Raw genomic sequence first — 27,794 nt, 5'->3', positions numbered from 1 at the left:
TAAGTAATGAAGGATGAATATAAAAAAAAGTAATAAAATACTGTCCTTGTGAAGATGAAAGGTACAAAATTCCTATCTGTCAAAATACAAAATTTCAATTTAAAGTGTTAAAAATGCTTCTCCCATTTTTTTCTTGCTTAATAAATAATATTTAAAGCATTTGATTATTTTTTTTTCTTTGCCTTTTAATTGAGTTCCTAGCAGAGTACTTTTCATACATTTTGCATCTGCACAGATTTGGTACTCTTTTGGAGACATATATGTGGTAGCCAGAGCTGTAAAGTCAAATTGAAACATTGCTGATGTTTCTTCAAGGAGCTATTTCATGTCATTTAAAAATTTTAAAAAACAAACTGATAACTTAATTCTTCAGAGTGAATATGTCAAGGGATATAGTGAAAATGTTGACATCAAAGTGAATAACAAATAAACATCTGGTGAAAATCAGGTTGTTTCAAATGCAATATCTTTATAAAATATATTTTATAACTATAAAAGCTGAAGATAAAAGCAATGTAAGCACACAAACCTGCACATCCTTAGAATAAAGCTCAAAGAATCCCTATGTTGCAAGGATAACGTAGCATGTCCATTATTCAGTGATTTTTGTCATAAGAGGCTGAAATACCAACCAAAGTTTTTATAACTAACATACTCCTAATGTCTGGTGTAAGTCCTTGACCATCTTTGCTGTAATATTCCATTTAAATGCTCCTTTTAAAGTTCATGAACTCATTTATTTAAAACAGATATATAAATTTGCTCCTTCTCAAGGTGTTTTAAATAAATTAGGGCAAGGCAGTGCACAGGTATTTTCTTTACAGATCTGGATGTGTTGGATTTATGTTTTTTTTTATTTGTTTGTTTTGTTTTGTTTTGTTTTCCTAATGAATACAGAGATGCTTTTGTGGTCACTGTACTAATCACTGTCTTTACTAAAGACAGTGCAAAAAGGAACTGTTAATTTTGCAGTTAATGACAAGAAAACTATGACAAGAACCATGAAGTATTGCCTAATATAAGGAAACAAAAATGCTTACAAAACACCACATGTAATTCTCTGTTTTCTCACCTCAGGCTATTTATTTGATGAAGCAGAAGTCAGATTTCTGTCTTTCAGGGACTTTCAGAAGCATTATACTGAATTAAACCTCAAGGCTATTCCATCTAAAATCCAGAATTAAGACTTCAGAAGTGCTCAGTCAATTTTGTAAAGGGATTTTCTTGTAGGCATATGTGTAAGGCACATAGGAAACAGAGCTGATTGAGTTGATACAAAAACTGTTAGGCATTTATTGGCATTCCCTATGCTTTGGAGGTTTTGAACCAGGGTACAATACAACACTTCCACTGATATTTAGTAGAATATATACACTTTTATATACAAGAATATATACACTTTTTTCTTCCTTCCCACATTTAGTCTTTATGTCAAGGTGCTGACATCAGGTATTGCCAGCTCCAATCCACCCCACTGGAGGGCACAACTGGGCCCAGCAGCCTATATGATAGCACCTCAGTGGCAACCTATTTAAGAAAGAGCAAAATTTTAACCAGAGCACTTAGATGACAGTTACTGTGCCGTTACCAGTAACAACCTGCATCATTTTTAGCTTTCTGTTTTATTCCTCATGATAATCATAATGGAACATAAACATTATCCCAATGTAAGTCTACCTTACTAAGTAAAGTTGCAGTAATGCTTGCCTTTATGCAAATTTGTTGAAACGTAGCCCTCCTGGGGAGAAACAAACTAAGCAGCTCTTGCTACTACATGGATTAGTCTTTTAATTAAGAGGTCTTTAGAATCTAAGTATATATCCTTCCTCATTTAAACTCCAGGATAGGATCAAGAAACCTCTGATTCATCTAAGTATTGAAAGTTTGGACACCAACAAGTATATCCAGACAACCTGTGGTAGGCATCCTACTCTCACAGACAGGTAGGAAGATAGTACAAAGAACACTGAGTATAATTAGCTTGCTCAAGGAAGCCTGCATAGTTTCTTCATCCTTTTGACAGTCTCCTATGACATCCTTGTTTTGAAAGTTAGAAAAGTGTGGGGTAGGTGAGTGGATGGTGAGGTGGGTTGACAACTGACTGACTGGTTGAACTCAAAGGTTGTCATCAAAGCTACGGAGTCTGGTTGAAGACCTGTAACTAGTGATGGGAGCTGATAATGGATCCTCTCTTGTCTAACATTTTCATCAGCAACCTGGATGAAGGGATAGAGCCCAACATCAGCAAGTTTGCTGATGATACAAAGATAGGAGGAGTGGCTGACACACTAGAAGTCTGTGCTACCATTCAACAAGACCTGGACAGCCGGGAGAGTTGGGCAGGAAAGAACCTGATGAGGTTTAACAAGAGCAAGTGTGGAGTATTGTAACTGGTGAAGATTAATCACATATATCAAAACAGGCTAGGAGATTACCTGCTGGAGTGGAGCTCTGCAGAGAATAACCTGGGTGTTCTGGAGGGTAACAAGTTGGCCATCAGTGTGCCCTGGTGGCTAAGAAGGCCAATGGCATCCTGGGGTGCTTTAAAAAGAGAGTGGCCAGCAGGTCTAGGGAGGTGATTCTGCCCCTCTACTCTTCCCTTGTGAGGTCACATTTAGAATACTCTGTCCAGTTTTGGGGCCCATAGCACAAAAAAGACAGGGATGTCCCTAGAATGAGTCGCGCAGAGGGCCACAGAGATGATTAAGGGCTTGGAAGCATCACTCTTATGAAGAAAGGTTGAGTAACTTGGGTCTGTTCAGTCTGGGGAAAAAAAGACTTGAGAGGGAACCTGATTAATGGTTATAAATATCTAAAGGGAGTTGGGCGGCAAATGAAGGAGGCAAGGCTCTTTTTGCTGGTACACACTAATAGGCCTAACACTTGAACACAGGAAGGGTGTGGAGCACTGGAGCAGGCTGCCCAGGGAGGTTACAGAGTCTGTGTCTGAGGAGGTATTCAGGACCTGTCTAGATGCCTTCCTGTGTGAGGAGCCTGTTGAAGCAAGTGTTTTGGACTTGATAACCTCTTGAGGCCCCTTCCAACCCCCGCAGTTCTGTGATTCTGTGACTCTGTGATCCTCTTCTTGCACATACTTCTGGGGAATGTATGTATGGTATCTTGTAGTGAAGAGAGGGATGCAGGTAAGGAACAGTGCAGATTTTTATCTTCTTGGGTCATAGCAAAGCAAAGAATCTACTGACTCTGACAGGCTACTTAGAAGCATAATTAACATTTTTTACCCACACTTTAAAGCAGACCAATGTCAGTATTCCCAAAATCCATAACCACTCTAGGCACTGGCCCCTGATGCAACAAAAAATATTTAAGATGGATGGACATTAGTACAGCAGATGATTAAAAAAATAATAATAATTAAAAGAAAGAAAAAAGAAAAAGAAGAAAAAAGAAAAACCTATAGAGCTTCTGTAACTTTTTTTCTTTTCATTCTTTTATTATTATTATTATTTTTAATTTATACTCTTAATTTATTTTAATTAAACTCAGTCAAAGTGAATCAAGGCATGAAGAAGTCTTAGTGGTTATTAATTGAGACTGAGATTTTAAGTTAAATATCTGTTGGAGATTAAATATAAATTACATAGGCTATTTGTAGGACACCAGAATTACTGTGTGCTATATATCTCTTTATGCTGGCTCGGGATGGAAGAAATAATGCCAAAATATCACCAGCTGGTCTACTTTCAGAGAACTTCAGGTCAGGAAGTTGCTTTGCTCTGAAGGATGCCAAAGTCATTCCTACTGTAAATCATCTTCCTAGTGTCATATCAAGTGTGAATCTAATCTGTTCAAATATGAATTTGATACTATGCTATTTCTATATGCAAAGCAAGAGAGAAATATTTAAAGTAGTGATAATTTAATGTATTCATTTCTTTAGATTGCTTAAATATTCATACACCCAAAGCTCTGGGTGCACATACAAAATATTAATAGAAAATCCAGGAACATAATGAAGTCATGTGATATATGTCTCAGAGCTACTTTGTCAGAGGGAAACTGCTGCAATCTAAAAGCTGTATTGCTCTCCAGAGTTGTTTGATTTTTTCCTTCTTTTTCTTTGACCCAGATATTACTGGAAAATTTTTGGAATAGAACTTTGATTATTCAAATACTGTTTGTAACATAAAATGGAGAAATAAAAAGAGATAAAGAAGAGGGAGAGGGAGCAGGAGAGAGAGGAAGAAATAGAAGGACTGGGAGAGAGTACAGCAGAGAGGAAAAGGAGATAAGGGAGCAGAGAAAAGAAAGGGGATGGAAGAAAGAGAAACTGAAAATAGCAAAATAAATGGAAACAACAAAAGAAATGACAAAAAGGAAAAGGAGAAGAAAAAGAGATAAAGAGCAAAAAGAAAAAAAAAAAGAAAAAGCAAGAAAAAAAAGAGTAGAAAAACAAAGAGAAAAAGAAAGAAAAAAAAAAGAGGGAAAAAATTAAAGAACAAAATCAAAAACAAGAAAAGAAACAAGTGTATGTACTTGTTCAATATAATTACCAGGACAAAAAATGTGCATTCTAAAATAGCTTACTAGGATAGAGCTTTATGGTCCATTAGGCTTTTTCATAGCAAAACACATATCTATTTGAAAAGCCTTCAATCAGGAAATTTGAAAACTGTTTACCATCTCAAACCTCCTCAAAAAAAAATTTGTCTGACCTGATGAGACAAATCAGGACCACAGTGGTGATTTAATGGAGCAATCAGCAATGTGTCAAATCTGATTGATGTGTCCCTTCAGAAACCTGACAGGTGATTTGATCCCCACCAGCTCAGACAAATCTTCCCCAGAAGACGTTATTGCTAACACAAGCTGTGAAAAGATTTTTTGTCAACTGTTTTTTATTTTGCCCTTGAATTGAGGTGATTTTTCGTTGTTGCTGTTCAACCCCTTTACTTTGACTTGATTTGAATAGTATTGTCCTGACCTAAAGAAGTTATTTATGACGGAACGTAGCTCTTACTTTTCAAAATGTCAAATGCTTTATCAGCTGCTAAAAGTTATTTCTCTGCTAAAGCTAACTTAAGAGACTAATAAATGCAGTTTTCATGAAACACCAGTTCTAATGGCTATAAATGTACCATAAAAGAATGACATTCACACTATGAACCATACTTATCTTCTTTCTGTGCTTTTAAGAAAGCGAGTTAATATGGAGCAATTGTAAAGAAAGGTAGAGAACAGACAACAAGCATAATTTGATTGAGTGCTCATTTTATTTCAATACATACAAATTTTATACAATGTGATGATTTAATTTTATAAAGTATACATATTTGAAAGCTTTATTAAAGTATGATAAAAATTTCATCTTCAGTTTGTGTCACGGGAACTCTACATGAGTAGCCTTGATGCTTCCAGTTCTATTTAAAATGTCACTGTCCTCCTTGCTTTACAGTCCATTCACAGCCTTATACACAGAAGTTGGTTTTATCAATAAGATCTTACTGTAATTTGACGTATCAGGCATCAGATATATGGTGGTATTGTGTATATTATCGGATGTCTTCAATGATAAGGTCAGGGATATAGATGGCATTATAAATATTTTACACTATAAGGTTATATTCAGTTACATATAATTGAGTACGCAGTTTCTGTATTCTGTGTTACTAGTTATTAGTTATTCTGTGTGCATCACTAAATAAACAAACAAACAAACAGTCAGACAGACAAATAAATTAATAAAAATGAACAGTGTGTGAACAAACATCCTGCTCAACAAAGAGCAAAGAAGGTAGCCTGACTTCCTTCTGTCAGGGCAACTCAGTTTAGCTCTGCAGCTTGCTGTGATGGAGCTGAGGGAGATTTCTGGAGTGCAGAGATAAAGTGATCATTGCATCTGCATTCTTTCTTGCTCTGCTGCCTGCTCAATCCAATGCTGTGGGGCCTGGGAGAAGGAGAATGTTGCTGGCACACCAAGCGCTCCACTGAGGCTCACCCAGCAGTATAATTTAGTTTTCTGTTCTGGGGATTGTGTGACAAACACTGTACAGTATAAAGATGGAGCCATCTTTTGTTTCTTAGCCCTTCAAGGTGCTCTGCTTTTTCAGCTGCAAGCAACAATCAAGAGCATTAGTTACAGGTACATGAATTGGAGTGTGATGGATGATGGATGTGAGTGGTAGGTAAGTTGATAGATTGGCAGATTTACAACTGAAGGGAGAAAAAAGAATCACTTTAGTATACAAATTTTATTTTTATAAATTGCTTCTCCACATTAGATCTGCAAGTAATTTCCATTAAATAGTATGAGTTAGTAAGGCAAATTAGGAAGAGAAAGCAAAAACTTAGGTCTATATGTTGGTGTTTATTTTTCTTTATGAAGTATAAAAAAAGTCTGTTTAACCTCTGATCAGTTGAATAAGGTAATTATTTGCCATGCATTAGCAGTAATATGAAATTTCATATAAAGCATGCGTGATCTGAATCAAGAGCATGTAAGGTCATTTATTTTTAATGATGTCAGTTCATAATTAAAATCAACACAAGGGGTTTATTTTTGGAGGATGGAAGCTAATCTTTAAATGTGCTTGTTACAGATCTTGTGTCCAATCCCAGTCTGACTGCATTATTAAAATGTATTTGGTGTGCTTCTCTAACAAAAATCAATTTTAACACCTTTCTGCAAACAAATTCCTTCCTGTTAGAACCATTTTCATTTGTAATTATAGAATCATCAGTGTAACAAGATACAATTGGAGTTTGAAGAGTATAGTTTATTTTTTAATTACCATTAATGAATAATTGAAATTATATTAATAAAAATAAATTTGAATTTATTACTTTTTCCCTTCTTAAAAAAAATCCATTTATAAAATGCTCATCACAAGAATACCTGTACATGTACCACACTTTGAACTTGTCATAAAATAGCCCAAGCAGAAACAAAAAAAATATGACTGTATATTTCAGTTATCTCCTAGATTATGTATTTGGCCGGTTGGATGCCTACAGTGAAATTGAGTCTCTATTAAACTGAAGACAAAATTTCTAGTGATGTCAAGAGGTCAGTATTTCACCTATGGAAGTGCATAGCATAATCAACCAGGAATATCTTTGACAAGAAATCTTGTTTTCATGTCCTTCAGCTCCAACCTGAAATATAATGATTACCCTTAGCTCTTAACTTCCATATAGTCTGAGGGGTTTTCAGTACTTTCTCTGCAGCTTACTAATACTACAGCACAGCCTGAAACTAAGATTGTATTAAAGGTACATATTAGGTTCTTGCTGGCTCTGTGGACATGGAATCCCATTTGTTTTCTCAAACTTAAGGCCAAAGACTCAGCCTTTGAAGCTATTGGAAGTCATTCTTTGATGATGACCGGAAAATGCTTTAAGATATTTGTCAGACCCAGCTTTATCCATCCAAAAGTTGAACATTTAATCTGAGTTTTCATAAATTTTAACTTCAACTATTACATTTTTTTACACAATAATAAAAAACTGGAGTTGCCCGGTGTTGAGATTTCCTAAGATCTGCTTCATATATCCAAAGTTTTGTGGGCCGCTGTTAAGACTACTCTGCAGACACTGAGATGTGCCATTCAGCCAGAGTTACCAGTGAGCAGGATTGTGGTATCTGGAAATACAAGGAACATTCAGGATGTTGAACTAGATAGAAACTGTTTGTGAATTCCTTCACATTAACTGTTCTAACCACACCGTCAGGAACTGGCTAGAAGGTAGAGTTCGACAAGTTGTGTTTAGTGAGGCTACATCCAATTGGCAGATGATCTGTAGGAGTGTTCCACAGAGCTCAATTCAAGGGCCAATCCTATTCAGCATTTCTATCAATAGTCTGGGTACTGGAGGGGAATGCATCCTTAGCAAGCTTACCAAGGTGCTGTTAATTCTCAGGAGAGACAAGAGTCCTTGCAGAAAAAATCTAGCCCTGGAGCACTGGGTAATCATCAACAGAGTGTTCCATTCAACAATGGAATTTGTTGGGTTCTGAACCTGGGATGGAGAATTGTTGGACAGGCACATACTGTGAGATAGGTAGCTGAAGACCAGATCAGTAGAAAAGGGTCTGAGCATATTGAAGACAATCCACAATATAAAAAGAAGGTTAAGTGACTTGAAAGCATCCAGACGGGGGAAATAACGCTGTCAAAAAGCTGAGAAGCAACTTCATTACTGTCTGCAGCTCCCTGAGGAAGGGTAGCACAGTGGGTGGTGCCCAGCTCTGCTTCCTGCTAACCAATGACAGATCATGTAGGAATGGCACAAAGCTGTGCCAAAGGAGGTTCAAACTAGATATCAGGAAAAATTTCTTTACCATGACAATGGTCAAACACAAGAAAAAGATTCCTAGAGAGATGGTTGATTTCCTGTATCAGTGTTCAAAAGGCATTTGGATACAGCCATCAGTAATATTCTTTAGCATTTTCTTAGTGTGTCTAAGTCATTCTATGATTCTACTCTAAATCCTATTCATATTCTATTCTATAACTTACTCACAGTCTTGGTATTGATGGCTTTTCTAAATAAAAGTATAAACAAAAAGACTATCATTTGTACTTTTCCTAAGACAGTCTCCTTGGATGTAGTTAAAGTATGTCTTGTTATATGTAATATCTCAGTGAGATTTAGTTAAGGTGCATGTGTTGCTCTAACAGCATCACCTGATAGGAAAACATAAAGCAAGAAAATAACAATGAGTGACAATCTGTCTGCTTGCATTTATGTCCATATGTTAGGCTTACTCAAAAAAAAAAAAAAAAAAAAAAAATTAAAAAAAAAAATCAGTGTGCCAGTTAGAGATAGTTAGCAATCACAGTTGGGTAGAAAAATAAGCATCTTTAATTTATACTAGGTAAGGAAAGCAATTTATCAAGTTGATGGCAAGAAATAGATTTAGAAATCAGTTTGTCTTATCTTTTTACAGCATACAAGGAGACATTTCTTCCTTCAAGGTTATGATATGCCATATGTCTTTCTCCATAGGTTTGCCAAAAGTCACTTAATACCATATGTCCTAAAACATTTGTTTTTCAAGTAGTAGCTCACCTTTAGTGTGCAATATCCAATGAAAATATTCAGGAAATGATAATATTTGTGCTTTTCTACTGTGAGACATGCAGTTTTTTGCTGAAAGTTAACCCTCATCTCTAATTCTTCCCTTCTTCCTTACAGCTGTTAGATATTTGACTTTCCAAATAGTTTCTTCAAAATCCATAAATATCAATCTTTCTAGGAAAAAAAAAAAATATATATATACACATATGTCACTGAATAAGGTATATAATTCTTTGAGAAAGACCTTAACATAGTGCAGAAGTAGTGCAGCAGGTCAAGTATCATTTTATACTCTTCCCATTGAGTTAACATCTGTGTTTCTCAAGAATCTAAATTAGAGATTTCTGGGAGCATGAAGCACATTAGAGGAAAAATATTGTTAAATGCTGTTAAAAATCATAGAACTTTGTCTTGAAAGTTATGATATTTGAGTATATGTTCTTAATTTTTATATTGTGTTACGGCAGACAATACCATGTCTGAGGCGCGTTCCGCCAGGGGCTAGCAATCTCCCCTTGCTAGGACCATTGCAACACTGACACCAATATGGGGATGCAGCAAATGGCATTTATTGCAGCGCAATTAGCACCTTAAGTACTCTAATTACTTCGTCTACGCCCCTTGAGTATACGTGTGAAGTGTGCACCTAATTTACATCACAGAGCAGGGAACGGAGCAGGGAGGTCCTGCCACATCACAGACCAAATCCCCGCTAACGCCTACAACAATATTGGTAATTTTAAGGTCTATTGCATTTCATAATTATACATTTAGATAATTCTTTGCAAAAATATTTCTTGAAATAACATCTAAAATAAAAAACTCTGTTTAAAAGGCATGTAACAAAGTACAGCTATTGATAAATACAGCTATTACAGTTGCCTGTGATCTAATACTAAGAACACAAGAAAGACTTCACTAGCTCCTACGTTTAACTCCTTATCTAGTTTAGGAAGACCTGTTTTAGACTGAATTTGAAAAAAAAAATAAAAAAAATTGAGATGTTACTTATCTCTTTTGTAGGATGCTGTGTGGAATAATTAGTTAATGTTTGTTCCTGTCTTTGAAGATGGAGAGCTTTGCTTAGTACTAAGTACTACTTTCATGAAGAAAGATATGTTAAATGCTTACTAAATGGCAGTGCTGTGGCAACACAGATGTTCATTTTTTTGGGTTACAAAACCACTCCTTCCCTCCCATTTGAGATCTTACAGCATCCACAGTGCTGTCTCTGTAGGGGATGAAAGCAGCAGGCACATGTGGCCATTGCTGTTCTAGAGATAAGATTAACTTAGATAACCTTAAACTTCATAAAAATACAGAAAGCCAAATACTGATGACATGCTCTCATCAAAAAATGATCAGAGTATCTGGAGAGAATGCAACTGTGATTAAAACTGTGATGCCATTTTAACTCATTCTCATGTACTTTTGTTCTATGGTTACAGTGCAATCAGCTGTTTGGGCATGGCTGAAAATGCAACACCAGGATTTGTGCTCTCCTTTTTGTCTTGTTCTGCATACAGAGCAGCTACAGAGGGGGGGGAAAAAAAAAAAAAGAAAAAAAAAAAGTCTGGTTTCAGGCTGTACTTTTCCTTTTTTAGATGGAATAGAACACAAAATATTTACTGAATAACACCCCAGAGAAAATGCTATGATAAGTGTTAGAGTCTCTGCTAAATATTAGCTTGTACTGAATGCATGGTCAACATATATTGTTTCAGCCCCTGCCCCAGAAGTGCAGTTTTCAGTGTCACACTGGGATTTTGTTTATTGATTATGGCTGTTATTCAGTTCTTAATGAAAATGTGAATTTAGGTGCCTTTACGTGTGGACGTTATTAAAATCAGTGGCATCTTGGTCAATACAGAAACTGCAAAGGGAATTGGTTAACCAGCTCCTGGGTGATTGATCTTTGGAATTCCCTGACTACACCAACTAGATTTTCACTGATTATAACAAGAGTTAAAACTTGTATTGCACTTGTAGATATCTGGAAGTAAATGTGTAAATCTCAAACTCTTTTCCAAAGACTACGAATCAGTAAACTTAGGTGGTCAGTTACATGGGAGATCCCACTAATCTTTAGATACTGCTTAAGCATGGTAAGTTGCCAATACCAAGACCAGTCTTAAAAGTACACTAACTTAAAAATCTAACTAAACCTCCAGTTAAAAATACAAGACTGCAAAAAATGAACAATTTTGTTTTTAAAACACATATGAAGAGTAAAGAATAAAACAAATACTGAGGCCACAGTCAGAATTAGCAATTTACAGCATTTTAAGGGGGAAAATAAATACACATTCTGAATGAAAAAATATATATATATATAGTTCTATGTATGCATGTTTTATGTATGTATACATATACAATATATGTATACTTGTATACATACATTTAAAAAAAAAATCCATAAAAATTGTAAACAGACCAGACAATAAAATGTTTTTATTTTTTAAGGCTTAAGAAGAAAACTATACATGTACAGAAATTGAATGTGGACTCCTGCTGCTTTATGGCACTCATAAAGCTGCAGCGAAGGAATGAAGCTTGCCTGGAATTGTTTACCACTGACATTTAATTGGTAATCATAGACAAGTACAACTTTGCACAAACATTACAAGACTCTATACCTAACTCTGACAGGAGAAAAAAATATTTACTTCTACCTGCTGTTGAAGAAGCATATGGGCTGTTTAATGGTGCCATTTGGCAGTTTCATGCAGCCAGCTAATGTATTTAGGACCAAATCATGAAAATTCTCTTTAATATCAGGATAGGAAATTTTTGGTAATTAGCAAGTCCAAGACAGATTAAGAATTTTTGCAGAAAATGGTTTTATTATGAACCCTTTGTTTATTATTCTCACTTAAAGATTAGTTTATCTTTGGGTCCGTACAGTGGAACTATCAGGAAGAGATACGTGATATTGAATATGTATCCAGATTCCTTAGCTCACCAGTAACTCCAAGGAGATTATTTCTAGTACTACTTCTCAGGGTCTAACAGAGTTCAAATAAGATCAAAGGCTGAAAATTCACATGCTGGCAAACAATGTTTATCATCTGCAGTTAAGTGCTCCATATATTCAGTTTAGAAGGAAGACATTGTGAGGACAGAGCTGACAGAAATGAAAGGCTTCTGACATGGAGAGAATAAACAGAACATAAAAGTAAATAGAGATGTTTTAGTTATAGAGTAGCATCATGACATAGCATCAATAGATCAATTTTCATTCCATTTGACCTAACGGATATGATGGTGCTTGAGTTACCTCTTATGACACAAATGAAAAAAGATAGCTTCAGGATTACTTCATCCAAAGCCCCAGTTTGTAGAAATTTAAGAAGCAAATCCAAATTTCTCTGCAGTACTGAAATTCTCAGTGTTTTCATTTTTCTGGTCCAGGGAGGTCTTAATTTATCCTCAAGCTTCCACAGACTGAGAACTTGCAATCCTCCATTTCTCTGTTTCTCTCTCAGTTTTTTTGCGAGAATCAGCATTTTTTTATTTTAGTTTATCATCAAGAACTTTCTAGTGTCACTGTACTGACAGCAGGAATTGAACAGATGTCAAACTATAATCTGAGTTGCTCTGCTGACTACTTCCAAAATGATTTATCTGAATAAATGATTGCTTTCTGAACCCAGCATGGCTCATTAAGGTTGCAAGTCTTTGTCAACAACAAGGCCATAAATATCACATAAACATAGGCAGAGAACAAAGATAAAGCAACATCTCTTCCCCCTCCTGTTTGCTGTAGGTAATAATATGTATGAGAAATGGAATTGCACTGTCTTGTTGTTTTGCTAGATCTTTTAAAAGAGGCATTTTTGATTCTTTGGTGCTTTACACCATAGACCACATAGTCCAGTAGTGTTACTGGTAGCCTTTTGAGCTACCAAACTCTTAACGGACTTTTGAGCCAGAGGAGTGAAGTATGAAAACACCAGTGGAGTATGATTTTGGTATGCTACTCCATTTTGGAATACAATTGTGAAATTAATGGTCTGGTTGTTTTTTGACCATCACACTTTCTGAGATTTACAGTAGTTTACATAAATGAAGTTACTATTCTTCACAGGTGTCAGACTCACAGGAAACTGGGCATTTGTACAGTATGACTTTTTTCTTAAGAACTTTTTTGGAATCTGATTTCCTATAATCTGTTTTCCTAAATACTTACAATAGGGAAGATAAAGAATCTTTTCTTTTTTTTTTTCCATATTGGAGTAAAATCTCTGTGTAATTGTCCAACTCATTTGTTTAATGTTTTTGAGAGGGAGACATCTTAGACCCTGGTTAAACTCTCATATATATTACAGATGTAAACATGGACTTGTGTTCTGTGTCTCACAGGGTAGTGGTTAGTTGTACGTGTGAGACTGAAAACAAATTTCATTCCCAGTGAAGTCTCAGAAGTATTCTTTTCTTCCCCTTTGTCTGTTATCACCCATTCTGATTTTTGTCATGTTAGATAAACTGAACTTTTCAGCGTGGAATCTCACCTTCTTGCTACTGTATCAATCAAGCAATAAAATTCCCACTTAGCTATTCCAAAGTGAATAATATGATTTGGCTTTCCTCCTCCCGTAACAGCGCAAGTCATTCTCATTAGCCCATAACATGTGAAAATTCAGATTGGATGAATTCCTCTTATGCTTTCCGAAAAGTTGGCCAGGTTTGGTTACATCTTCATGATTTTCTTTGCTTCTGTACTTCATAAAGTGAAAAAAAAATTTAAAAATTTAGGATCTTCCTATATATGTATTATCTAATACATACTTTCCTATATATGTATTATCTAATACATACTTTTTTTTCAGTAAGCTGTCAGCATTGCATTATTGGTGAAAATAACTTATGCAGATCTGGGTGAGATTGTCAATATAGTACAAATGTAATAGAATCATAAAATGGCCTACACAGTAATAGTTTTCCATTTGTCTTAACTAACAGACTTCAGGTAGGGATATAGAAACTTTTATACATAAAGTCCTTATAGACTTAGAAAGAAATACCTTTCTTTTGAGGGTACTCTGAAAGTCTGTGGACAGTGTGTACTTGAGACAATATAAAATATCATTGTTGTGTGTTTTCAGCACATTTAATCTCTGTGTTACAAAAAAGACATGTATCTGTGGTCTTCCACTAATCTTGAAAACGAGAGGCTTCCCACTTAGGCTGCTAACTCTGTTCTTCCTCAGCACTCAACTGCTCTAATTTACAAGAAGAACTCCATGAAGTTACTGCAGTATAAATACAAAAGACAGCTATAATTAATGTCATGCCTAAACAAAGCTATTTGTTTCCTTTTAGCTGAGAATAAATTGTTCTGAAATGACAGTGATTTTTTTCCCACAGTGTAACTTCCCTGTTACCAGAGTTAACATAATGTTCAGCACTAATAAGAGATAGTTTTATTTCTTGTCTTTTTTTTGGACAATTCTACAAGTAAAGTCTCTTATTATGGATCATGAAGATTTTGCTAACAGATAGTATTTGAATTAAGTCAGATCTCACTCAGGCAAAATATATCAGCGGTAACAGAAAGCAACAAATATCAGTTTACTTTACTTGAAAAAAAATAAATGTGTTTCACCATTATATTTAAAGAGCAATGTCATTTATAGCAGCAAACACATTCTGTGATTCATTTTCTGTCAAGTAATTGAGTTTTGATTTGTCCTGTAGCTATAAAAACTGTACAGTATTTTTGTGGATGCTTGTCTGACACTTATAAAATGTATTGCTGTTTTTGTCTATTTTTTGGCCAGTGTATGACTGCACCATACATCTCTCACTCTGCAGCAAGTTATCCATCTTGTAATACACCAGGGATACATCTGTCCCTTGTCTGTCCATTCATTTTCAACTGGACAGGAAGCATGTTTGTTTATCCTAAAACTCAAAAGTAACAAAGGTTCTCCAAGATTCTCACAGCTTGCAGCCCTCTTACCCACTACAAATGATTGGATCTGATCCAGATCACCATCTTCACTGCGATGATTGATGCTTTGTTTTCTGGATCTCATCATATTCTCGTGACCTCTGCATCGAAAATTTATCTTAAGCCTGTTGTCTCTGCCAAGTTCTACAGCCAGGGAATGTTCTGGTTTCTGCTGACTAAGTTATTTACCAAGAGCAAGCTATAGGTCTGTTACTGTGCAAACACGGTGCCACCTACAGTTTATGGTCCAGAAAGCCATTCTTCCTCCTGCCATCCTAGAAATCTTGAGACAACCTGACAAAATTTATGTGATGTGAATTCCTTCTCACTCAGGCCATCTAATAATCTAGATAAACCAGCTAAGTTGGGCATGCTGTTGTGAAACACAGAGAGCTGGGTGGAATGAAAATCCACTAGAAATAGGCTGTGAGGAATGAGTCATCCTTAAAAAGCATCTGTATCTCTCCACTAGCTATAGAGGGAGTCTTAACTAATTGTTTAGTCTAGCTACAACTTTTAGATTGCTAAATTACATGAGATAACTTCCACCCTTATGTAAACATCACATTTTGCTCACTATTTTCTGTTGCTTTCATAGTAACTAATTGTATTACAAGTCTAACAATTAGTGGCAGCAGAATCTATTACTTTAGTAATGAGCAAATCTATCTGCAAATAATCTGGATCAAATACTAGGAAACTCCTTTTAAGAAAAATGGATAAAACTTCAAAACTTTTTTTTTTTTTTTAATTCCCATTTGATTGAAAACATTTTTCCTATCACATACACAGGATTGGTCCCATGAGTTATGAACAAATCAAATACCTACAATGACTAAAGTCATTAATAACTTTAAAAAAATGTGTAACTGAGCTAGTGTACTCTCTGCATTTCAGTTACCAGTGTCAACATTCTACCATGCAGAACGTATTCTGAAATGATCAACAACACTCTGGCTTGTGTGAGTACAGTCCTTATTGGAGAGAGAGTGGTAAAGCGTATTCAATGGAGATAGATGTCTAAGAAACATGGTCAAACAGCGCATGTACAGAGGTAAACCATCTGTTTTTTGTAAACAGGTTCAAAAGCCTAAGTCTACCACAAACGTTGTGATATTTCTACAGTTCTGTAGCAATGGAAAATATGGGGAACTAATGACTCCACGTAAATTCATGGAGTCTCTTCTTGGCACGTGTTTCTGTGCAGATGAAGGAGAACAAGAAACACTGCTTGTAGCAATTCAAGGTTTGATGGACTAGCAAGGAAGAGCTCTATGAGAAGGGTCCTGGTAGGCAGCAAGCTAACCGTGAGCCAGTAGTGTGCCTTGGAATTGCTATATTAAGGAGAATATGACCAGTAGCATGAAAGAGTCCCCCTCAGTGTTGAACAGGCTTTAACTAGACTACTACTGTCTAGCACATCTAGAGTACAGCAATCAGTATTGAGTCCTACCAGCATAGGTGGGATACTAATAAACATAGAGGTGACACCGAGAAGTCAGTGGCTGGAGCAGTTGATCAGTGAGGGGAGGCTGAAGGAAGTGGGCTACTCCAGTTTGGAGAAGACTGAGAGACCTGCCAGCAGCCTGCCAATACTATGAAGTTGTCAAAAAGACAGAACCAAACTGCTCTCAGCAGCACACAGTGAGACAATGAGACTCTGCAAGCATAAATATAAAATAGGCTGGCTGTAAGGAAAAAACTGTTGCCCGTGCATAAAACCCAGCAGTGGAGCTGTCTGTGTAGACAGGTTATGCAGTCCTGACTTGGATGTTTTCTAGGCCCAAATGGAAAAAGCCCTGTGTGAACTAGCCTGACCCAACAGCCGGCCCTGCTTTCAGCGGGAAAGAAAACCTCCCCTGTTCTTTTGCTGCATGAATAATCTATGACCTTATGAACTGGCTATATTGAGTCACCAATGAGAGCACATCTACTAAGGTATGCTATTTTCTTCCATATGGGAAAAGGTGAAACAAATATGACACTAATGGAAAAAAATAAAATAAAATAAATAAAATAAAATAAAATAAAATAAAATAAAATAAAATAAAATAAAATAAAAATCATACAATATATTTTTGGTTGTTACAAATAATCCATTTTAATAAAATAAAATAAAATAAAANTTTTTGGTTGTTACAAATAATCCATTTTAATAAAATAAAATAAAATAAAATAAAATAAAATAAAATAAAATAAAATAAAATAAAATAAAATAAAATAAAAATAAAAAGGAGTACTTGTTTGTTGAATGCCATCCAAAGGGCACTGGCAAAATTTAGAATATTCAGAACTCCCTATTTACTTTTTAGACAGGTGTTTAAAGCCTGAACAGAGGAAACATTTTGTACAGAGAAATGAAAAGAATGCAGGAAGAACTGTCTAAAGAAATATAACCACGCCACATATCTGTTGTGTTTTAGACCAGTAGTCAGCTAAATACCATGCTGCCACTTGCTCACACCCTCTTCCTCACCAGAAGGATGAGGGAGAAAACTGGAAACAGAACAGAACTTCTGGGCTGAGATAAAAGGTAAGACAGATGAGAAAAAAAAATACATAATTTATATTATGCATAAAAATATATATACATCCACAGCACTTACCACTGAATCAACAGCCTTCTAGCAAAGCAGCCTCTAACTACCTGCCAGCCGACCCTGTGGCCAACTCCCCTTGGCTTTACAACCTCCCACATGATGTTAGGTGATATAGAATAATGCTTCGCCTAATTCAGGCACCTGCTCTGGCTCTGCTCCTCTCCCCACCTCCTCCTTCAATATTACGCAACAATGGTGTCCTAGTTCCAGGTGGGCTTCTATTGCTCAGCAACAACCAAAGCACTGTGCTATTAAGATTGTCCCAGCTGAAAACACAGCAACATACTACATTTACCGTAAGGAGCTGCCATTATATGAATAATGGTTTTGAAATAACCAAACACATCATAGTGAATGCTTTGATAAAACTTAGCCAATTGCACAGGAACTGTAAATTGGAGAATCCTTGATGTTTGTTTCAGTCAAGTCTTAGTATTATATATGATTACTAGAGCAATGATACTCACCTTATATGTGTTTAGGTGCAATTTGAAAAGCCCCAGAAGACTTTACCGAGATTGAGAGAGAAGATTATGGTTCGAATTTATTAGAAAAGTGTTTGAAATTTTATTATGGTTACAGTAATTGCCATATTTTTATGGATTCATTTCTTAATTTGGCACCCACTCAGCCTTCATTACTCATGCTACAGTAGTAGTATGATAGATTACTGCGTTTTTTCCATTATTATTAAATTTAATTATTTTTGCTCATGTACCCAGATGTGAAAAACGTCAAGAGTTCTAATCTAATAATACAGACTGTTTGGAAAATATGTGCTGTCAATTAGAGGCACTTTATAATAGAAACGATAAAAAAAGTCATTAATGAAAAGTAGTTTGCCTCCCTACATACTGGTTTCAGTTAATCAAAGGTGCTCTGAAATTGAAATCATTAATTAAATTTGCCTGTTTTTGTACTGATCAATCACTTTCAGAGTTGCTGGAAATCTGGGAAATTAAGTTCAGTAAAAGAAAACAGAATCAATGAGTGCTTTCTTAATCCAAATACATTTTATTATTTCTTCCCAGTAAAATACTATACACACATTGATGACAACGTTCAAGTAATTGAAAGCAGAAACAACAGGCAAACATTGAGCTGGGAAATTACATTGCTCCATTCCATTTTTAATGGTACCTCATTTATATTTTAGAAGATCACATGACATTATTAAATACATCAGTGCAAGATACATCTCTTAGTTATTATTTCTCATTATTACTTTAAATGGTACAGTGAAACTTCAAAGAAATTTAAAATTAAGACTCTAAAAAAAAAAAACAAAAAAACTGTTGAGAAACAGGAAAGTCCTAGGACCAAATCCACAATGTGTTGACACTGCAAATGAATCTTCCTGGCAATCATGTATGCACCTACAGCTCTATAGGGTGAGTTGTACACAAAGAGAAAGTGATGTGAGTCAGTGTTGTATTTGCTCTACTTCTTTTCTTGTAGATTCCAGGCCAGAATTTCTAGAGGCTGAAAACAGAATTTTAACTCTTGCATGGATTTTACTTCATTTCAAACAAAAGTATTTTTATGGAAGGAGTTTCTCCTGAATATGTTTTTGTTTTCCCTGAAGAAATATGAGCTTACATTTAAACTTCATGATTTAATGCATTTAAAGGTTTATATATATATTTCCTTCCATATAATGTCAAGTCCTAGAGTGAAAACTCTTTTTCTATAAAGTGTTCAGCAAAAAACATTCATTTATATTCTGTAGTAACTAAAGGATACACCATTAAATTATGCTATCTAGTCTAGCTTTTGGTTTAAAAAATAGAAGAAACATGTGCAGAGCTATTACAAATATTGCCAATTGGAGTAAAACAAAGTTTAGTTATGTTCAATATTATTTATGACAAATTGAACATGGCAAAGATAAATAGTCAGAAAACTGATCTCACATCCCATAGCAGATAAAGAGTGTTTCCACTGCACAACTTCTGGTGATCACAAAGATCTTCATGTAAGGTCTACGCATACAAGATGACAAAATCCCTTGCATTTCCCTGACAATAATGGGAGCAAAAAGGACTCAGCAGTATGACAGGGAAAATGTGCACCTTTTATTTCTCAGAGAGCCAATCAAGTTCTGCAAGGTCACAGGCCTGCAATTCAAGATTTTTAAAAGCCTTTGTGAAAGGGGTTTGAATAAAATGCTTTTCAAAATTTGTGTTCAGTTGTCAGAGCTGAGACATAACAGTAATTGCAATCATATGCAGTATTTCTACCATTTCAGTAGCTGCATAACACAGAGGAACACTGACAGATACACCCTAGAAATCACCCTCATTTCGCCCTGTCTGTGCTGTCTGTGGGGAATGCCACTACTGTTCTATGTGATTAAACAAATCTAAGACTGTATGTAACCTTGACATCTTTGGGAGTGAATAGTTAATCTTAATAGATTTTAATATATTATTTCCAACGTTTTAACAGTCTTTTTTGAATTTAGTCTGGTACTGAATTCTTGCTATAAATTCTATTAAATGGCATAAAGAAGCTACAAGAAATATTTTATTGGCTCTTAAGTACTTTAAGAAATGTCTAATGCCTTTCTACGTTCCTGTATGTGTCTTTTGGCTACATCACTACTAAAATCTGTTAAAATTCTTCAAAATGAAGTTGAAATTGTATAAGCTTGATATCATGTGAATGACCATAGTCACACGCATGTATGATTAGAACAGCTTGACTGTGATCTTAATTGGAAAGAGCATATTACTGAAAGCCACAGTAATCTTATCTCTGATATTATGAACCGTGTCTTCTTTCATTTCTCAGAATCATTCTATCATTAGGGTGACATATCAGCTTTCATTATGTCAGAATGTCAGATTATACGACATAAATGATTGTGATATGTCAAACCAGGCAGCATGGGATAAGGCAGGACTTTCTATTACAGTATAAGACTTTCCTATTTTTTATTTCCTCCACAAATGTGTTTTATTTTATCAAAACCCAATATAAACAGATGCAATTATTGCTTGATAGCACATAACAGTTTCCACATTTTTTTTCCATATTTGGAGAGATTCAGCTTTGTTGGATGTTTCTCAGGCTGGGCACAAGGAAAACTAAAAACTGAATCTCACACCCTTAATTCCCTATTTTTCTGTCCCTATTCAAAGGATAACAAAGGATGCTTTTCTTATGATGTTTTCAGGATTCTGGCTTTTATGGATTATTCTCTTTTTGGTTTTTCTGGGGGTGTAATACATTCCTCCTCCTTTTTTTCTCTACATTTATTGCTTCTAGCTGCTAGTAGGTTGCTATAATCAAACTTAGGCAAGCTACTTAGCCAAAGACACACTGAACCCAATTCATGTGTCTGTCTGTTTCACATTGCTACACTGGTAGACAAAACCCATGGAGAAACACTGGGAAGTAACTAGGTCTCCCTAGTCTTTGCTAACTACCCAGTAGAATATGATTTGTGTGGACACAAGGGCAAAACCCACAACCTAACTGTATGACTTTAACATAGCCCAAAAGCCAACAGGTTGTCTTCAACCAGAGCCCTGCAAGTGACAAGCCCATGCCTGGCTTGCCTGTACTACTCATTTTCTTCACCCGTGCTAGGGACATAGCCAAGTTTTTTTATTATTATTTTTCATTCATTTGTTTTTGTGTTTATTTTAAGGTACTTTTTTGGGCAAAACAGTCAGTCTTTCCTTGGGACAGAGTTGCTTGATTTAGTGGCTATATTGAGCCTATATAATTTACATTATTCTTAATGGTACTGTTAATGGAACTTCAACTCAAAAGGGGTTATTTCCTGACTTTCTTAACTTCCCTTTTTCAGTAGAAAGCAGGAGTTAATATCAACTGTGTAGCTAAGTGCTATACTGGAATTCCTTCTAGAGTTATTCCAATTCCAATAGGACTTTTGATTGACAGTCCCAATCTACAAAAATAAATGATGGTGTTTTCCTTAAGAGATAAGTTTAGGAATCCTACTGAGGACTGATTTTTAACAAGGACTGTCGCAAATTTAAAATGCACTGTTAATTTAATATGACAATGACAAAACCTTTTATTCTTGTAAAACTGATAGTTTTCCTTGCAAGAGCCTCTTAAAGGACTGATATTAATTCACTTTGCCTGAAGCAAGCTCTTCACATTAAATCTCTCATTTGAATAAGTCCCAAAAAATAAAAACAACAAAAAAAGCTTAAATTATTTGCTGTGGCAAAATTCAAGGCTTTTAAAAACAGAAATCATACAGTTTGCTTAGTTCCATTAGAATTTATGCGAATATATATATATATATATATATATATATATATATATATAAACAGATAACATGATGTAGAAAATGTTAAAGGGATGGTTGTATCAATATTTTTATATAACCCTTTCCCTAAGGTAATGGAAGATTTTCTCATAACTTATTTTCTAAAGAATAATTTAAAAAAAAAAAAAATGTTATCAATAATAAGGGAGTAAGATTATTCCTCAACCTGAAAGGGCCATGTGAACATACTTGTTCCATCAGCTGGTACAGAAGATGAAGGCAGCATCCTCTCTCAAAGAATAAGTCTCAGTATATATGCATTCCCGTAGCACATTTTACATTCAAACTTTGCAAGGTATGTGTTTGCATTTGAATAAGAACTAATGCCCCGCACACATTTGAGACACTGGTGGCAGTTAATCTGGTCACTGAAAGCCTGCAGCTGAAGCCAACTTCACTTACATCTGGGTCTGCCTGCAAAAGATCAGCTGAAATATAGAGCTCTCTCCTTGTGCAAAAACTCCATGCTTGCCCAAGCTAGAGGTTCCTCCCCCTAATCTCCTTTCCTCAGGGATTTCTGCAGCTGAGACTGCAAGAGCAAAGCTGAATATCAGAGAGACAGAGAAGAAAGTGCTGGGTATAAAACTCAGACTGCCAAAGCCTGCTAAGGTCAGCTCAGCAGAGTTCCACAATTCTGGGGGAAAAGAGATGGGATGAGAAGTAAATAATTGAGCCTGAATTTTTGGGCTGAGCTCAGTGAAGAGGAGCTAGAACAATCTGACAGAGGCAGAATGCTCTTCAAAAGTTAAAAAAAAAAAAATAAGGCAGGAAAGTTTTAAAGGTGAACTTAATTCTCTTACCTCTCTGTCAGGACACTAACTTGTACAAGAGCTTTGGAAAGTTTAAGTTCACTGCAGAAGAAAAGGATACTTGTAAGTCAAAAGACAGATTGTGAAACAAAAATGTAAATCAAACAGAATCTTGTTTTCTATTAACATTAACATTTATATTAGCATATATGCTGTGTTTTACATCCTTTATTATTTCCAATCCCAAAAGGTACAATTTGTGAGAAACTGCATGACAGATACAGTCTGATATGAGATGCATGCAAAAAGCTCTAGACATGAATCTTCCTCCTGTGACCTTATCCATAGTCATATATATCCATAAGGATTTTAATTTTTTTTTTTTTTAAACCAAAATCTGATAAATCAAAATGATGACCTTGGAAAACGTTTCCTCTTTTAACACTTTCATATGACCGTAAGGGAAGGACTTCCCCATTATGCACTGAAAAACTCTTTTGTTGTATTTGAATCACCTGAAACAGAAGCTGTGGTTTGAATTCTATGTAGTGGTACATAATAAGTAAGAACATTTCTGAAGCTCAATAGAGACAAATACATTAACTTAGATGTAGCCACTACATCTTAGTAGCATCTTCATTCATTCATTGTGCATGCTACACAATTTATCCATGTTTATATATACATACGTGGACTTTTCTCATAGGGTAACAGAATGAGCATCTTAGAAAAATGGGGCATAACTGGGCCATTAGCAAGGGCATATGACTTTCTTACATAAGAGACCAACATTTCATGTGCCTTCAAAGATTACTTACTAGTCACATACAACTTTTCAATTCAAACACGAAAGCTCACCTTTTCATTTCACATTTTCTTTGATATATATCTCCTTTAGGGCAAATTAATGGGAGTATTTGGCTGCTGTTTTGAAATACAATACCAAGAACAGAAGGCTATAAAAAGTACGCTGAAGTAGTTCTGCATCATCTAAAATTCAAGATGACACCATCACCAAGATGATTCTCAATTAATAGCTCTGTGAATTCCAAACTGTATCAGTTTTACATACGGTAAAAGTTTGCAAGCTGCATTATAACTATTGATACATACAGGATGTTTCCCACTAGCAGAGAAGGGAGACAAGAGACTCATGATCTTTTCTTCTGTTCTGCAGAAAGGCATAAATCCTTCACAGGATTGATAACTTACAATGAAATTGTACATTACAAATTCAAAAGGCTTAGGAATATACCTATAGAATAATGTGGGGATTTACTCTTATGATTCACTGATTTAATCCGTACAGTTCCAGCAATGATGGTTTGGTAGGGTTTTTTTGTTTTTGTTTTTCATTTTTTGTTTTTGTTTTTCATTTTTTGGGGTGCTTTGTTGTGGTTTTTTGTTTGTTTCTTTGTTTTTTTGCTGTAATATAATCACATTTTATAAGAGAAGGTGGGAATAGCTGCAGTATGTTCAGCATTTAAATATAAGGGAGCTGTTATTATAGTTGACTAATATTTTATGGAAGTTCAATATGTTTCAAACATATGTGCTACTGTTTTAATGAATATTAGAATCAGCCATATATTCTTCATGGTTGAAAAATTAAGGGTTTGCAGCAAGAGTTCAGTGTAGGTAAAACTGAATTAACTCTCTTTCAAGGGGTAAGATCAAAATAGTTATTGCTGGAATACATTATCTCCAAAGCAGATAACACATGAATTTGCAATATGAGAACAGTTCATTCAAGAAGATGTGGGCGACGTGTTAGTAGAAATTAAAAAATTGATTGTGTGGATACTGTGAAGCTTTGAGTGTCACACAAGTTCCCAAGATGTATCTGATGGAGAAACTGGAGCATGCTGGTAGCGATAAAGAAGGGCTATATGACTTAGCATAATTTCCCTCAGCAGCAGCTATTAACATGCTCAATTTTGTTCATTCTTTGCTGGGTTCTTCCAGCCTGCTTCAACCTCCGAACAATGATCCAGATGTCTCTGTCTCCCACTGCACTTCGTAATGGCTGTATAATTAAGGATGCAGGCATTTTGACTTGAAATCTTGCTTTGAGAACCTAGAAGCCTGCTACCTCTTTGCAGGTTGTCACTGCCCACCCTTTCACATTCTGGGTTCTCTGCATCTGAGAGTTCTGTTGTTTTTATGGTAGTTGCTGGGAGGATAAAATGAGTTGGCAAAGTTTACAAAGATGTAGAAAGTGAAATCATTTACCAGTACTTTCACAGACAAAACTGACTTGACTTTGAGAAAAAATATTTTAATTTATTATCAATTAAAAATAGAGTTAGAAATGACAAAAACTTTAGCATCTTTCTCCTTCTCACCTTACAAAGATCAGCCTCATCCCTTCATTCTCACCTTCTCTTCCTTCTCCCTGGCCATGAGCGGCATAAGATAGATAGGGAATAGGGTTTGTGGTCGCTTCCTAACAGTTCATTTCTGCTGCTCCTTTCTCCCCACACTTTTCCTCTGCTCCTGCCAAGCCCTTTGCAGCTATCTGCAACTGAAAAGATCCATTTTCAGACCACTGAGAACTGCTTATAAATAAGGCTCAGATGCAAGGATGGGTCTTTCACTGGCTGCCAAAAAAAAAAAACAACACCCGAAAACAACAACAACAACAACAAAAAATGCCTGTAAAATGTGACCTTTTTCCAGCTGAGTTCCACACCTAGGTGGGACAAGGGAGAATACATATGTAGCCACAGGTTGTTATGATAGAGATGATAGCATTGTTCTTTACTTTGAATGCAAGACTTAGGAGTAAATTACATACTATTGTCAAAGTTTAGTGAGATTTTTGAAAGGTAAAAAAAAAAAAACCAAACCAAAACAACAACAACAACAACAAAAGCTATCTTGAGTTTAGGCTATTAGAAACATTTCCAGGCAAGAACCTATGGCACCCTGCAGCAAACTTGTTTCAAATATTTTGCATATTCAGAATTTTCCAAATTTATCACAGAATCACAGAATCGTAAGGATTGGAAGGGACCTCCAGAGATCATCAAGTCCAACCCCCCTGCCTAAGCAGGTTCCCTACACCAGGTCACAGGCAGGTGTCCAGGCGAGTCTTGAATATCTCCAGAGAAGGAGACTCCACCACCTCCCTGGGCAGCCTGTTCCAGTGCTCCGTCACCCTCACTGTAAAGATCTTGCGCACATTTATGTGGAACTTCCTATGCTCCAGTTTCTGGCCATTTCCCCTTGTCCTGTCTTAGATTCTATTTGCTACTTTCAAACCCTGCTATTAACATCCAGTGCATACAGTACTAATACAACGCTTCCCATATAGAGAAAGAGTTGCATTTAAATGTACTTATTCAATGTGTTGAAAAGAGAGGAATAGGATACGGATTACAATTTTAAATGGGAAAACCAAACAAAAACTTAGACATATAATTCACATTGAACATTTTTATTTTATTTTTTTCATATAAGCTGAGTTCTAAATGTTATTTTTATACTTTTGAATTGTTACAGGGAGATTGATAAATGAATACTTTGAAAGATGTATTTCAGGAAAATTGATTAAATTATGCTGTTCTATTTCTTTTCTATATTTTCATGCAGGTTCTTCAAAGTGTAGCTTTTATCATTGCAGGTAAAATGAAAACTAAGAAACATCAATTTTCCTATATTTTGGTGTAGTTTTTATTTTAGACTCCTTGTATTGTTTTATCTGTATTTTAGACTTCAGCTTTTTGTGTATTCATAGCAATGTTCTGCTAACATTCAGAATCACTCCAGAGAGAAAAACTGTATTTTTTCACTATAAAATGATTTGTAATTGCCAAAAACCAGGGAACTAGCTGTGATTCAAAACAGGCAGACAGCAGGGGTAAATGTCTCATTAATATAAGGTCTTGAATCCAGGAGAAATAGTTCAAGAAACTGATTCAGTTTCCAAGTAAAAAGATTTTGAAGAATGAAGATTTTTGTTTTCTAAATGCTTTGTGTTATACAATGACTGATTAAATTGATACATAGTCTTCTATATAATGCATTAGACTTGGAGGAGAGTCACTGTTTTCCTGTAACTGAAGTCTGAGAAAAGCCTTGGGCCTCTAAGCAGGAGAAATCTACTTAGGACATATGTAGACTGATTAACTTCCATTCACCTAATTTCAGCTTATTCCAGAAGATTCATAAAACATAATTTCATTAGAGACTTCTGGTTTTTATGTGAGAACCTGGCCAAATGCTCTATTGAACTATTTTTTTATGAGTTCTATTTCACAAGAAACTCAATATCTTCTTTTCACTAGCAAACAAAAATTGTCTGATATTATATTTACCAGTGCAATAGCTGTAGCTAATTTAGTTATAGTTAATGGAGTTCATTAATCCTGTACAAATCTTTCTTTTGCTCCCAAAGGTACTGTGCTGAATAGCATTCATTTAAAAATATTTCATCGATGAACTTCAGTAGAATTGTGCATTTGCACTTTAGCCTTGTTTATAATTTATGGAAACTGTAGTTTATTGCTCAGGCCTTCTGTCTTGCATACTTACTCTCAAGAATAAAAAAAAAAAAAAAAAAAAAAAAATTTAAAAAGAACAAACGAAGAAAAAAATACACAGATAGCAGTGAAATTATTGCTATGTTTTGTAAATAAAACCGTGCAATTGTTGGTGTCCATTTTTGGCAGTTTGGACTATTCACTTCAGTGGCTTTTGTTGTTCTTTTATAAATTCTTCCTAGATATGGAGATACATACTGAACTTTAAAGTAAACTTCCCAAATGAAATGTTTGCTGAGAAAATAGGCCTCTGTTGTCTTCAAACAATCAGAACAGGATTTAAATGTTTCATGTAACATACAAATTTTGGCATTTAAAGCCATCCTTGCACAAATAACTTGCATAAATACCTTCTTGTATTAGAGCCTCTCATGGAAGAAAGAGCAAAGATCACTGTATTTTTGGAAGGGATTCATCTGACATAAAATTTCCTTTTGGCCTATGCAATTCATACATCTTCATGGTCTCCACAGCAATGCCTTTTTCACTGAAGAATTATCTGTCATACTCCATAATTAGGTGCACTTTCGCAAATATATTGTATAGATTTCTGTAACAGCACTTCATTGGTTTTGTAATCCTTTTTCCTCAAGAGCA

General features: G+C 35.3%; 2 long non-coding RNA genes across 2 annotated transcripts in view; both read right to left on the bottom strand.

Annotated features, from left to right (window-relative positions):
• LOC116653247 overlaps positions 1-2,570 on the bottom strand; it is a 39,240-nt gene extending 36,670 nt beyond the window's left edge. Inside the window, exon 1 of the long non-coding RNA XR_004306792.1 lies at positions 2,436-2,570. This is a non-coding gene — a long non-coding RNA (uncharacterized LOC116653247). The remainder of the gene's footprint in view (positions 1-2,435) is intronic.
• Positions 2,571-6,815: 4,245 nt separating this feature from the next.
• LOC116653264 lies at positions 6,816-17,757 on the bottom strand. Its single transcript, XR_004306830.1, has 3 exons — positions 17,602-17,757; positions 9,034-9,216; positions 6,816-7,603 (listed from the first exon to the last, which is right to left on the bottom strand). It is a non-coding gene; the product is annotated as an uncharacterized LOC116653264 (long non-coding RNA).
• Between the last annotated feature and the right edge of the window lie 10,037 nt (positions 17,758-27,794).

Source organism: Coturnix japonica, chromosome 3, assembly GCF_001577835.2.
Source record: "Coturnix japonica isolate 7356 chromosome 3, Coturnix japonica 2.1, whole genome shotgun sequence".
Taxonomy (NCBI): Eukaryota; Metazoa; Chordata; class Aves; order Galliformes; family Phasianidae; genus Coturnix; species Coturnix japonica.
This window is presented reverse-complemented; position numbering and strand designations above follow the sequence as displayed.